Source organism: Crocuta crocuta, unplaced genomic scaffold (assembly GCF_008692635.1).
Source record: "Crocuta crocuta isolate KB4526 unplaced genomic scaffold, BGI_CrCroc_1.0 scaffold25, whole genome shotgun sequence".
Lineage (NCBI taxonomy): Eukaryota > Metazoa > Chordata > Mammalia > Carnivora > Hyaenidae > Crocuta > Crocuta crocuta.
In genome coordinates this window covers 15,193,492-15,206,960 of record NW_027532015.1, presented here as the reverse complement: position 1 = coordinate 15,206,960, position 13,469 = coordinate 15,193,492, and the positions used below count along the sequence as shown (strand labels likewise).

Genomic DNA, 13,469 nt, shown 5'->3' with positions numbered 1-13,469 from the left:
TTCAGGTCCTTTATCCATTTTGAGTTTATTTTTGTGTATGGTGTGAGAAAATGATCTAGTTTCATTCTTCTGCATGTTGCTGTCCAGTTCTCCCAGCACCATCTGTTAAAGAGGCTTTTTTCCATTGGATACTCTTTCCTGCTTTGTCAAAGATTAGTTGGCCATACAATTGTGGATCCAATTCTGAGTTCTGTCTTCTATTTCATTGGTCTATGTGTCTACTTTTGTGCCAATGCCACACTGTCTTGATGATTACAGCTTTGTAGTAGAGGCTAAAGTCTGAGATGGTGATAACTCCCATTTTGGTTTTCTTCTTCAATATTACTTTGGCTATTCGGGGTCTTTTGTGGTTCCATACACATTTTAGGATAGTTTGTTGTAGTTTTGAGAAGAATGCTGGTGCAATTTTGAATGGGATTGCATTGAATGTGTAGTTTGCTTTGGGTAGTAATGATATTTTAACTATATTTATTCTTATGGGCGCCTGGGTGGCTCAGTTGGTTAAGCGTCCAACTTCGGCTCAGGTCATGATCTCATAGTTTGTGGGTTCGAGCTCTGCACAGGCTCTATGCTGACAACTAGCTCAGAGCCTGGAGTCTGTTTCAGATTCTGTATCTCCCTCACTCTCTCACCCTCCCCTGCTCATGCTGTCACTCTTTCTATCAGAAATAAATAAAACATTGAAATTTTTTTAAAAAACAATATTTATTCTTCCAATCCATGAGCATGGAATATTTTTCCATTTCTTTGTGTCTTCTTCAACTTCCCTCATAAGGTTTTTTTATGTTTTTCATCATACAGATCTCTTATATCTTTGCTTAGGCTTAATCCTAGGTATTTTATGGGTTTTTTGTGCAGTTCTGAATGGGATCAGTTTCTTGATTTCTCTTTCTGTTGCTTCATTATTGGTGTATAAAAATGCACCGATTTCTGTATGTTGATTTTGTACCCTACAACTTTGCTGAATTCATGGATCAGTTCTAGCAAGCTTCTTATGGAGTCTGTCGAGTTTTCTATGTAGAGTATCATGTCGTCTGTGAAAAGTGAAAGTTTGACTTCTTCTTTGCCAATTCTGATGCCTTTTATTTCTTTTTGTTGTCTGATGGCTGATGCTAGGCCTTCCAGCACTACGTTAAACAACAGTTGTGAGAGTGGACATCCCTGTCATGTTCCTGATTTCAGGGGGAAAGCTCTCAGTTTTTCCCCATTGAGGATGATGTTATCTTAAAGGCCTTATCTAAAGAGTCTTAAGGGTCCCTTTATGAAGAAGGGATGCTGTATCTTGTCAAATGCTTTTTTGCCTCTATCGACAGGATCATATGGGTTTTGTCTTTTCTTTTGTTAATGTTATGTATCACATTGATTGATTTGCGAATATCAAACCAGCCCTGTAACCCAGGAATGAATCCCACTTGATCATGGTGGATAATTCTTTTTATGTACTGTTAAATTCGATTAGCAAGTATCTTGTTGAGGATTTTTGCATCCGTATTCATCAAGGATATTGGCCTATAGTTCTCTTTTTCTGTTGGGTCTCTGGCTTAGGAATCAAAGTGATGCTGGCTTTATAGAATCAGTTTGTAAGTTTTCCTTCGATTTCCATTTTTTGTAATATCTTGAGAAGAATGGGTTTTAATTCTGTGTTGAATGTCTAGTAGAATTCCCCAGGGAAGCCATCTGGACCCGGGCTCTTATTTGTTGGGAGATTTTTGATAACTGATTCAAGTTCTTCACTAGTTATGGGTCTGTTCAGATTTTCTATCTCCTCCCATGTGAATTTTGGTAGTGAGTGTGTGTTTAGGAATTTGTCCATTTCTTCTAAGTTGTCCAGTTTGTTGGCATATAATTTTTCATTGTATTCATTGATAATTTCTTGTGTTTCTGAGGGTTTAGTTGTAATAAGTCCTTTTTCATTCGTGATTTTTTCCATTTGGGTGCTCTCTCTTTTCTTTTTGAGAAGCCTGGCTAAAGGTTTGTCAATTTTGATTACTTTTTCAAAAACCAACTCTTGGTTTCATTGATTTGTTTAACTTTTTTTTTTTTTTTTGGATTCTATATTGTTTATTACTGCCCTGATTTTTATTATTTTTCTTCTCCTACTGGGCTTGGAGTGCTCTTGTTGCTCTCCTTGTAGTTCCTTTAGCTGCGCTGTTAGATTTCACACTTGTGCTTTTTCTAATTTCTTGAAATAGGCCTGGAGTGCATTGTACTTTCCTCTTAAGACTGCCTTTGCGGCATCCCATAGATTTTGGATTGTTGTATTTTCATTTTCATTTGTTTCCATATATTTTTTAATTTCTTCTCTAATTGCCTGATTGGCCCATTCATTCTTTAGTAGGGTGTTCTTTAACCTTCATGTTTTTGGAGGTTTTCCAGACATCCTCCTGTGGTTGATTTCAAGTTTCACAGCATTGTGATCTGAAAGTGTGCACGGTATAATCTCAATTCTTTTATATTTATCGAGGGCTGCTTTATCACCCAGTATGTGATCTATCTTGGAGAATGTGCCATGCGCACTTGAGAAGAAAGTAAATTCCATGGCCCAGGATGTAGAGTTTTAAATATGTCTCTCAATCCCGTCTGGTCCAATGTGTCATTCAAGTCATTGTTTCTTTAGTGATTTTCTGTCTAGTTGATCTATCCAATGCTGTAAGTGGAGTATTAAAGTCCCCTGCTATTAGCACATTCTTATCCATAAGAATTGTTTTTGTTTGTGATTACTTGTTTTATATATTTAGGTGCTCCCATATTTGGTGAGTAGACATTTATAATTGTTAGCTCTTCCTGATAGATAGACCCTGTAATTTTTATCATATAATGCCCTTCTTCATCCCTTGTTACTGCCTTTACTTTAAAGTCCAGTTTATCTGATATAAGTATAGCTACTCCAGCTTTCTTTTGACTTCCAGTAGCATGATAGATATTTCTCCATCCCCTTACTTTCAATCTGAAGGTTTCCTCAGGTCTAAAAGGAGTTTCTTATAGACAGCAAATAGATGGATTTTGTTTTTTATCCTTTCTGCTACCCTATGTCTTTTGATTGGAGCATTCAGCCCATTTACAGTCAGTGTTATTGTTGAAATATATGGGTTTAGAGTCATTGTGTCCTTTTTGGGATTCATTCTTGTGGTGTCTCTGGTACCTTGAGTTCCTTGCAACATTTCCCTCATAGAGTCCCCCTCGGGATTTCTTGTAGGGCTGGTTTAGTGGTGACGAATTCTTTCAATTTTTGTTTATTTGGGAAGACTGTTATCTCTCCTTCTATTCTGAATGACAGGTTTTCTGGATAGAGGATTCTTGGCTGCATATTTTTTTCTGTTCAAAACATTGAACATTTCCTGCCATTCCTTTCTGGCCTGCCAAGTTTCATTAGATAGGTCTGTCACCACTCTGATAGGTTTCCCTTTGTATGTTAGGGCCCTTTTATCCCTAGCTGCTTTCAGAATTCTCTCTTTGTCCTTATATTTTGCTAGTTTCACTGATATGTTGTGCAGAAGATCGATTCAAGTTACATCTGCAGGGAATTCTATGTGCTTCTTGGATTTCAATGTCTGTTTCCTTCCCCAGACTGGGGAAGTTCTCTGCTATCATTTTTTCAAGGACTCCTTCAGCGCCTTTCCTTCTCTCTTTCTCTTCTAGAATTCTTATGATACAGATATTGTTCCATTTGATTGTATTGCTCAACTCTCGAACTCTCCTTTCATGTTTCTGAATCAGTTTATCTCTCTTTTTCTCAGCCTCCTCTTTTTCTATAATTGTGTCTTCTAATTCACCTATTCTCCTCACTGCCTTTGCAATCCTTGCATTGGATGACTCCATTTTATTATGCATCTTCTTTATAGTATTTTTTATCACAACTATTTTTAAGCTCCATAGTCTTTGTAGTAATAGTTTCTCTGATGTCTTCCATACCTTTTTCAAGCCCAGTAATTAATTTCATGACTATTGTTCTAAATTCTTGTTTAGTTTTGTTGCTTATATCTGTTTTGAGCAGTTCTTTAGCTGTCATTTCTTCCTGGAATTTCTTTAGAGGAGAATTCTTCCATTCCATCATTTTGGTTAGCTTTCTGTCTCTTGTTANCAAAAAAGAAAAAAAAAAAAAAAAGGGGGGGGGGGGGGGAAGGAAGGAGGAAAACAAATAATAAAAATAAATAAAAAAATAAGAAAGAAGAAAAGAAAAAATAAAAAAACCCAAAAGACAAAGGACAGGCTAAAAGCATAAAACCAGAATTCCCAGCTACAAATAAAGAGCTGGATTTATGCAGTGGTGATGGAAGAGCATATATAAAGAGAGAAATGACAGGGTGGGTAGGAAGCAAAATTGGAAGAGAAATGACCAGGCAGAGAGACGAAGAGGCTTAATTCAGAGAGAGAAAGAGAAGAATATGGTAAGAGGCGAGGAGAAAGAAACGAAGATAACGTTATGTTACTCAATGAAACTGTAGAGTCTGACTACTCCAGAGAGAGAGAAATAGAAAGGTAGCGGTGAGNAGCCCCAGGCCAGCTCCCTAAGGTCCTGCCTTGGTGGTTGTGGGGAGAAAAATGGCGGCGCCCCAATCCCTTCTCACCAAGCATTGCAACACACTCTTCTGGGTCCGATCTCCCTGTGCCGTGGGCGTGGCCGAGGTGGGCCGTGCTGTATGTCCCAAGCCACGCCTTGTTTCCAGATCTTAGTCCATGCGCCCCGTTGGTACCGCTGGAAATATAAACCCGCAGGGGGAGTCCCTCAGAGCAGTTTCAAGCCTCTCGCCTCCCCACTGGGGGTCCAGCCGACCCAGAAGAGGGGCAGAGCGGCCTCAGGCACGCCGCTTCCTCTCCAGGCCGAGCTGGCGAGCAGAGGAGCGGTTTCTCCCGGTGTCGCCTGGGACCAATGCACCCCGCTCAAGGTCAGCTGCACAGCTGGAAACCGGATCCCTGTGTGTCCCGAGCCGAGGCTTTTCTCTTCTCCAGGGACAGGGATAATTCCTTGAGCAGTGTCAGCCACTCTTTCTTTTCCCCTCCATTCACCGCGGCTCCCCGCAAAGGGGGCTCCCTCTCCTCCCTCCGTGTCTCCGACCTGGCCCGTTTTTATCTTCCCCAGTTCGCACTCAGGCTAGAAGATTTTCTCAGTGGACTATGTCTCCTTTTCCTTTCAAACTCCTCGATTCTGTAAGGCTTCCTATGGCTTCAGGCCTGCTCCGTTTGAGATGGGGGCAAGTGGAATGTACGGAGCCCCCTACTTCTCCGCCATCTTGCCTCCTCCCTGTTTGTTTTTAGAGGAAGTGGGTTCAGACACTAGTGGCTGCTAGAGGGAGAGAGAGAGAAAGAATCCCAGGAAGGCTCCACACCCAGCATGGAGCCTGGTGCGGGGCTCATTCTTATGACCCTGAGATCGTGACCTGAGGCAAAATCAAAAGTCAGATACTTAACCAACTGAGCCACCTAGGAGCCCCCAAATTAACCCGTTTTTGAAAATCTCAAGTTATGGATATGAACTTATAATAGTAAAATTATAGTTAAGGTATCTAATTCGGACATATCAATAGTCACTAGTGTAGTGATTTATAAATCACAGAGCAGAGTGATTCTAAATTTAACCCTCACAAGTTTCTGTGGATTTTATTGACAAATGCGTTAGGAGTGAGTCAGCAAAGTATTTTCATTTTCCGTTTTTACCAGTTTCTCTTAGTTTGGGTATTTCCAGGTGGAGCTAGAAAGGACATCGTTAGCCAGTATCAGAATTGAGCACAATGAGAGGATTATAACTTTCCAAAAACTCAAGATGTTTTTGATTTTGTGAATGGTGGGATCATGCATAATCTTTATTTCCTTCTTTTTGTCTCTCTTTATTTTCCAAGTGTTCACCAATGGGTAATTATTATTTTTATAATGAGAGAGATTTTAGGTTGTTTTTCTGACTTCTAAGGGTACAAAGCTTGTTTCTTATAGCTTATTTGCTATACCAAAACCTACATCGGACAAGTGTCAAAACTTTGAGAACTTGTTCCAACAATCAAGTGGACCTACTGGAGGAGGTGTTTGTAATCTGAACTGTGCCTTGAGGTAGCCAGTATTTTGGTTGCTACATCTTAGGGATGAGTTGTGGCTTTTATTACATTATCTGTCACAAAGTTACTTTCCCCCAAAACAAATGGACTTTCTGAGATAAGCCATTCCCTTTGTAGACTGCATGTAATCCCAGCAATCCTGTGTCTTGTTCATAGCTAAAAGCCCATGAAATAGCACAGAAGTTGCAAAACAATATGAAAGTCAAGTAACTGAGGTTTGTGGTTCCCCAGCAAATGGAAGTCTTCCAGAACAAATAGGCTCAGAGTCTGTTGCACTAGGGATGGGTGAGGGCTCATAATACAAATGTTATGAAATAATATGGGACAAAACCCTGTGGAATTTACTTAGTTTCTCAAAATTCTAACATGCACACACAGGCAGCCTGCCTCTGACTCTACCTCAGAGACCACTACCCCCCCCAAGGTGTTATTAAGAGATATTTCAATTATTCCAGGAGAATTTGTAACTTTCATTAGGCAGGCAAACAAATAGAAGACAACTGCACCTTTCCATGTTCAAGATATCTGTATTATACCTTTCTTCTCAGCTGGGACTCAAAAAGCACAAGGGTTTTGTGTAAGTGAATAAAGCTATGCATGCAGTTATTTTACTCTCTGTATTCAAAGAAGAAACAAGGAGAAATTTTTAATGGCTCTACATGTCCTAAAGTTTGTCTCAAATATAGGAAGATACTGCTGACATAAAGCTATATGTAGAACTACATATATACTGTGTTTTTCCAAATATGTATGGTTGTATATAACATTGTGTGTATATAATTTTTAGTGGTAGAGAAAAAGTTAATTTTACTTGGTTTATCATATCTTTCTGTATTTTATAGCTTTCCTACCATGTGCATGTATTTGTTACTTTAGAGTAGAAAAAAAAAAAAATAAAAAAGGAAGGCCCTCCGGCAGTGAAATTGCTCTATATGATACTATAATGGTGGATATATGTAATTATACATTTGTCCAAACTCACAGAATGTAAGTAAACCCTGATGTGAACTTGGACATTTTGGTGATAATCTGTCCATGTAGGTTCATCAATTGTCACAAATGTCCCGCTCTGGAGGGGGGTGCTGATAATAGGAAGGTCTGTGCACATGTAGGGGCAGAAGTTACGTAGGAATCTCTACACACTCTGCTCAGTTTTGCTGTGAACCTAAACATGTTCTTACAAAAGTTTGTTTAGGAAGGAAGAAAGAGAGGGAGGGAAGGAGGACAGACCACTCATTACTTAAAAAAGGAAAGAGCCTTGGAGCACATGCGTGGCTCAGTCGGCTAAATGTCGACTCTTGGTTTCAGCTCCGGTCATGATCTCACAGTTTGTAAGTTTGAGTCTCACGTTGGGCTCCATGCTGACAGCACAGAGCCTGCTTGGGATTCTCTCTCACTCCCTCTCTCTCTGCCCTCCCACTGCTCTCTCTCTCTCAAAATAAAAAAAAAAAATTTTTTTTTTAAGGGAAGAACTGTAAAGCTACATAAAAAGAAATGGGGGAAAGCAGTGTGCAGCTGTACTGTGTGCACTCTGGAGAGGCTCTGAGAGGTTGTTCAGGGACAGGACCCTGCTAGAGAACTTTCCTGAGAATTAAGAGATAGGCAAGCCTTTGTTCGTGCTCTATCATCCAGTTTATTGTTTTCTCACAGGAAAATTTAAATGTGTTGTGACCCCTTCAGCAATCCATCTGTTTTTCAAATAACAAGGTTTTTTTTTTTTTTCTGAGTCTATTTTTAAAGTAAACCTTCCACTGGAAGGAAATTCAGTGGCTTCTCTAAAATATATAGCTTTGAAATTGTATCCATAGCCATTGTCATTACAAAAAGCAGTGTTGAATACTAAGATTTCTAATGTACAGTTATAAATTAATGACAAAAGAAGAAAAATATTGTTTTGTACGATATTTTGCTTATAATATGGGCCTGGTTAATCCAGAGCTCCTATCATATAATATTCTATGGCTACATGTTATGGTAATGCTGATTCATGCAACAAAAATAGGTTATTGAGTACTTACCAACTGTATACACTCTTTTACTAGACAGCAGAAAAATAGCAGTGAATAAAACAGAAAATCCTTGCCCTCATAGAGTTTAGATTTTAGTGGGACATGGGAGCAGAGGGGATGGACAGTAAACAATACAATAGGGAAATTATAGACTACATTATTTTATTTTTTTAATGCTTATTTATTTTTGAGAGAGAGTAAGTGTGAGCCAGGGAGAGGCAAAGAGAGCAAGAGAGACACAGAATCCGAAGCAGGCTCCAGGCCCTGCGCTGTCAGCACAGAGCCTGATGCAGGGCTCGAACCCACAAACCATGAGATCGTGACCTCAGCCAAAGTCAGACACAACCAACAGAGCCACCCAGGCACCCCTAGACTACGTTATTTGAAAGGTCACAATGGAACACATTCTACTAATGAATAAATAAAGCAGGGGTGTCTATCAGTAATGGAGTAATGATACTAAGAGTGGGGTGGGGGGTGCAGATTTTAACTAGAAGAGCCAAACTTTTCCCTGAGAAGGTGAGCATAAGCCAGGCTCTGCAGAAGACTGCCCTGTGTAGAAAGAACAGGATGTGCCAAAGCTTTGAAGCAGGAGTGAGCTGGGGAACCCAAGGAGCAAAGGAAGACACGTGTGCTGAAGCCCAGGAATGAGGAGGAGGAGGAGCTGGAGGTCCTGGGAGCCAGATCACATGAGTCATCGCAAGGACGCTGGATTTATTCTGCAGGAGATGAGGAGCCATCGGAAATTTCTGAGCATTGGTGTCATGTTTTAAAATACTGGATACATTATGTTCATTTTTCAAATTAACTAAACAAGAAAAGAGTGCTTGCATTAGGGTTTTAGAGACGTATATTCCCATTGTCCTGAAACAGGTACTGGAAGGATGTATCTGGGGAAATAACAATAAGCAGATTTAGTGCCATATTTATATCTGTTTCAGATAAATGATACTGTGAATGTTCATCTAACTTAGAAAATCAAATGGGGAAAGTATCACCCTAAAGTGGTTAAGATTTCGAAAGGAAAGGTGATTGGCAATCTCATCTTTAAGAAGCTTCCCTTCTTTAGAAAGTCCTTACTTTACTTGATTTGTCTTCAGAGAGGCCTTTTTTGTTTGTTTGGTTTTAATAGAAAGGCCTGTCTCTGTGCTTCCCTCTTTGACTCTTTTCCGAAATCATAGCTTAGACCATAGCTAATGGTCTACTCAGGAAGGCAGTTTCACTAAAAAGCAAAAAAAAAAGAGAAACATCGCCCTTTTCTATCATCTTTAAAAGTGTTTGCAAATATTAACAGGTAAGCAGAAGCTGAGAGCCTTATTATGGCAAACAGCAGGGTCGTTGGATTCTTGGAAGGTTGTGCACACAACCCTCGCATGCCATGGATCTAGACTAGAATGTGAATACTGCCCCCTGGAGTTGCAGAAAACTCTAATTCGATTGAGAGTCAGAGGCCTGATTTCATGTCTGCCTCTTCTCCTAAAAGCTATGTCACCATCTCTGTCTGTCTCAAATTCTTCATCAAATGTGCTCAACAACCCCCTAATAATTCCTACTTTACATTGCTTATAACTTTGAAGGTAAAATAAGGTAGGATGAGTAAAGCACACGGGGAATAAAACAATAATCTACACCAACGTAAGGTGAATGAAAAGTATGGTTACTTTTTATCTAGAACCCACGACAGCTGAATGAGCTTGCATTTTCTTTAGTTTGCCTTTGGCAAAACGTGACTAGCTGAATGGAATTACTATCACCAAAATATCAGCTTGCACCAAACCAGGATAAGGGCACCTGGGTGGCTCAGTCGGTTAAGCATCCAGCTCTTGATCTCAGCTCAGGTCATGATCTCAATGTACGTGAGTTTAAGCCCTGCATCAGGCTCTGGGCACAGAGCCTGCTTGGGATTCTCTTACTCCCTCTCTCTCTGCACCTTCGAAGGAAGGAAGGAAGACAGGAAGGGAGGGAAGGAGGGAGGGAGGAAGGAAGGAAGGAAGGAAGGAAGGAAGGAAGGAAGGAAGGAAGCAAGATAATGCTCTGAAGGGGTAAGTCTTGAAACCTGTGACCTAAATCAGAAATAACAAACTGTCTGCTTCTCAGGCAACAGTAGCAAATTTGTCTGCCAGATACTCCTGGAACAAATGTCCCGATTAACTTTTTAGGGTCCGAGTCCATATGTGACATTTTTAAAAAGCAGCGATGCTTCATTTTATATTAGACGGCATGGTTTGGCTTATCTTCATTCCCTAAAATACACACTGACACTGTAGGAAAGCTTTTGGCAGAACGAACACTGGAATATGAAGGAGACAAGAGTTCATGGGACAAAGGACACGACTCATAAGCAAAAGGGAGCCAGTGCCACTTGCACTGGACCTGAAGGCACACTGCAAATTCTTAAGCCGAGGTAGCTGAGGAAAGAGAAAGTTAATGACTCCGAAGGAAGTATTCTCTTGAGAAGACTTGGCAAGAATGCTGTGGCTTTTGAAAAAAAGGCTTGCTTTTGACCACACTGAAAGAGATTCAAATTCATATTGAAACAAATGAGTCAAGAATCCCAGTTAAAAAGAGTTTCTTAATATTCATCAGACACATATATTAAAATATTCATTTTTCTCGGGACAGTTTTGAAAAAAGATTTCCCTGTAATGAAGAAGTAATCAGAACTCATTGACACTTAATCATACTTCAGAATCTTCCTTGGCTCATTAGAGAGCAAAAGTGTCTCACAGATGAAGAGATAAGTTCACTATTTTGTAAACAAAGCTGGAAATGTTGCAGCCATCTGTGCTGAATTTATTGCCAAGATTTTACACTAAGGTTGCAGCTATTAAATTTTCTTTGATATCAAAAGCTTCAAGTCCAGAAGCTCCAGCCAGTACCTGCTGTATAATAAAATCATTATTAAGCCTCTAGTACTTCATGTTGCTTTGGAAAGTTTAGTAGAAATTGCCTATTGCATCACTCCTGGACTTTTTTAATGTCCTGTGTCATGGAAAAGAACCCCATGGCTGTTCCAGTGGAGAAGGAGGAAGAAGGGCGGAGAAAGGAAGGGAAAATAACACAAGTGGAGAAATTATGAAGAGAGATGAGTTAGTAAAATGCCACACTATAGTCATGTCATAGTCGAGTCATAGCCTTGTGGCCTAAGAGTGTTTTACCAGAAAAAATAATTAATCGAATCGGCACAAAAAAATAAAAAAGATCTATGTTGTACCAAAACTGCAGATGTTTATTTGTCAGCAAATACTTATTGAGAACCTACTATGCACCAGCCATTCTTCTCTGCTGAGGAGGAAAGAGCAATGAATGAGATCTCTGATCTCATGAAGTTTACATTTCAGTGGTTGAAATAACTACAAATTAGGTAAACCCATACAATTTCAGGTAGTGATAAAGACTATGCAGCAAACAAGGCAGAGTAACAATCTGTGGAGCAGGGATAGCTTTTTCAAGTAGGATAGTCTCTAAGAAGGCATTCCAGGCAGAGAGAGAGAGAGAGAGACAGAGAGAGCGCTGCAAGGGTGGGGAACAGCCAGAAGTTTAACCTGGACAAGAGTGAGAATAGCATAAAGGAGCTGAGTTCAGAGACACACATCAGGAGAGCATTCCACAAGATTCTCTGAGCCAGTGTTTCTCAAACTTTAAAATTCACACAGATCACCTGAACATATGGTTAAAATAACATTTTGACTCAGTAAGTCTGCAGTATAGGCCCTAGGAGTCTGTCTGTCTAACAAGTTCCCACATGATGCTGATACTGCTGGTACCTAGAATGCACTTTAAATATCAAACCCCAAATCCATGGCAAAGAGTTAAGATCTGATCCTAAATTCAGTTCTGAACAGAGAGTGTCATAACATAACTTAGGTTTTCATGAGATCACACTTGCTGCTGTGCAGAAAATGGATTCTGAGTGGGCACTTGGGGGCACTGGGAATGAACAGTGAAAATAGTCCAAGCATGAGAACAGACCATAGTGGTGAGGAGTTTTGGTTCAGGCAATGTTTTGAAGGCAGGTAAGGCTGATAAAACTTACTGATGAATTGGATGTAGTGAAGAGAAGAAAAGAGAGAATTGTGAATAGTTTGCCTAAACCGCTACGTAAATGGTGATGCCAATAGCTGAGATGAGGAGCAATATAATTAGCGATGGAGAGGAGTGTGATAGTAAAAGAGGCAGGTATTATGGATTGAATTGTGCCCCCATCCTCCCCCCAGCATTCATATGTGAAAGGCCTAACCCCCCATGCCTCAGAATGTGACCTTACTCAGGAGCTAAGGTCTTAATGGAGGTAATCAAGTTAAAGAGAGATCCTTAGAATGGACCTACTTGCAGTAACACTGGTGTCCTTATAAAAAAAAGAAATTTGGACACACAGACACACATATAGGGAGGGTGTCATGTGAACATGAAGATGCCCATCGATACACTAAGGGGAGGAGCCTGAAAAAGATCCTCCCCTCCAAGGAAGCAACCCTACCAGCCCCCATCCAAGAGGCCCACACCTATCTAGAAGAACCCCACCCCACTCAGGAGCTTCACCTGATTTTGGACTTTAAACCTCCAGGACTGTGAGACAGTAAATCTTTATTGTTTCCACCATACGGTTCATGGTATGTTGTTTCAGCAGCCCTAGATGACAGAGGTGGGTGCGCTGCTCCTTCAGGCAGACCTTCTGCAAAGAGGAGTCCAATGATCTGGGAAGGAGCATTTCAGGAAGAGAACAGCATGTGAGTGTGTGTAAAAACTCTGATATGGAAACAGGTGGTGCCGAAATCAAACTTTTATTTTGGAGCCCAGAAAGTAGTAGGCATTATTGAGATGTAACAGAGGGTTTGAATTCAAAAGACATCGGTGAGTGTTTTAATTCTGCCAGGTATCAGTTGCACTAGTGAGCAAGTAACTTCAATTTCTGAGTCTTAGTTTCCCCATCATAAATCGAAGCAACGGTACCCATGCACCTGTCCCACCAGGCTACTGTAAGGTCCAAATAAGACAAGACTGCAAGTGAAAGTAGTTCCCGAAGTACAAAAGGTCATGTAAGCGTTCAGATGGCAGTTGTTTGTGGTTGTAACTGTTGTTATTGTTTCCACTCCGATGGAGGATGTGCTATTACACTGTAATGAATGGACATAAGCACATCTCAGGGTGCTCCTCAAGAGCCATGTGCCTTGATATTATGAGGATGCTCCATGTCTCTCTTGGTAGTCATCAAGTCATCCATCTTATTTTTTTTAGAAGCTCAAAATCCAAATCCATGTGATTTTAATTAGAACCATATTTTTATTTAAAGTGGGAAGCAACGGAAGATTGTGGTAACATAAATCACAAGTCATCTAATCTCACTTAGGTTCCATGAAAACAAGATGGAAATCTTTGAAGTCAGTGTGTTTATTTGCTAATCCACCCCCAC

The 13,469-nt window shown here is 40.2% G+C and overlaps 1 protein-coding gene across 2 annotated transcripts in view; it reads left to right on the top strand.

The window, feature by feature from the left end:
* PDE7B (phosphodiesterase 7B) overlaps positions 1–13,469 on the top strand; it is a 326,628-nt gene that overhangs the window by 124,613 nt on the left and 188,546 nt on the right. The gene's annotated exons all lie outside the window — the stretch shown is intronic.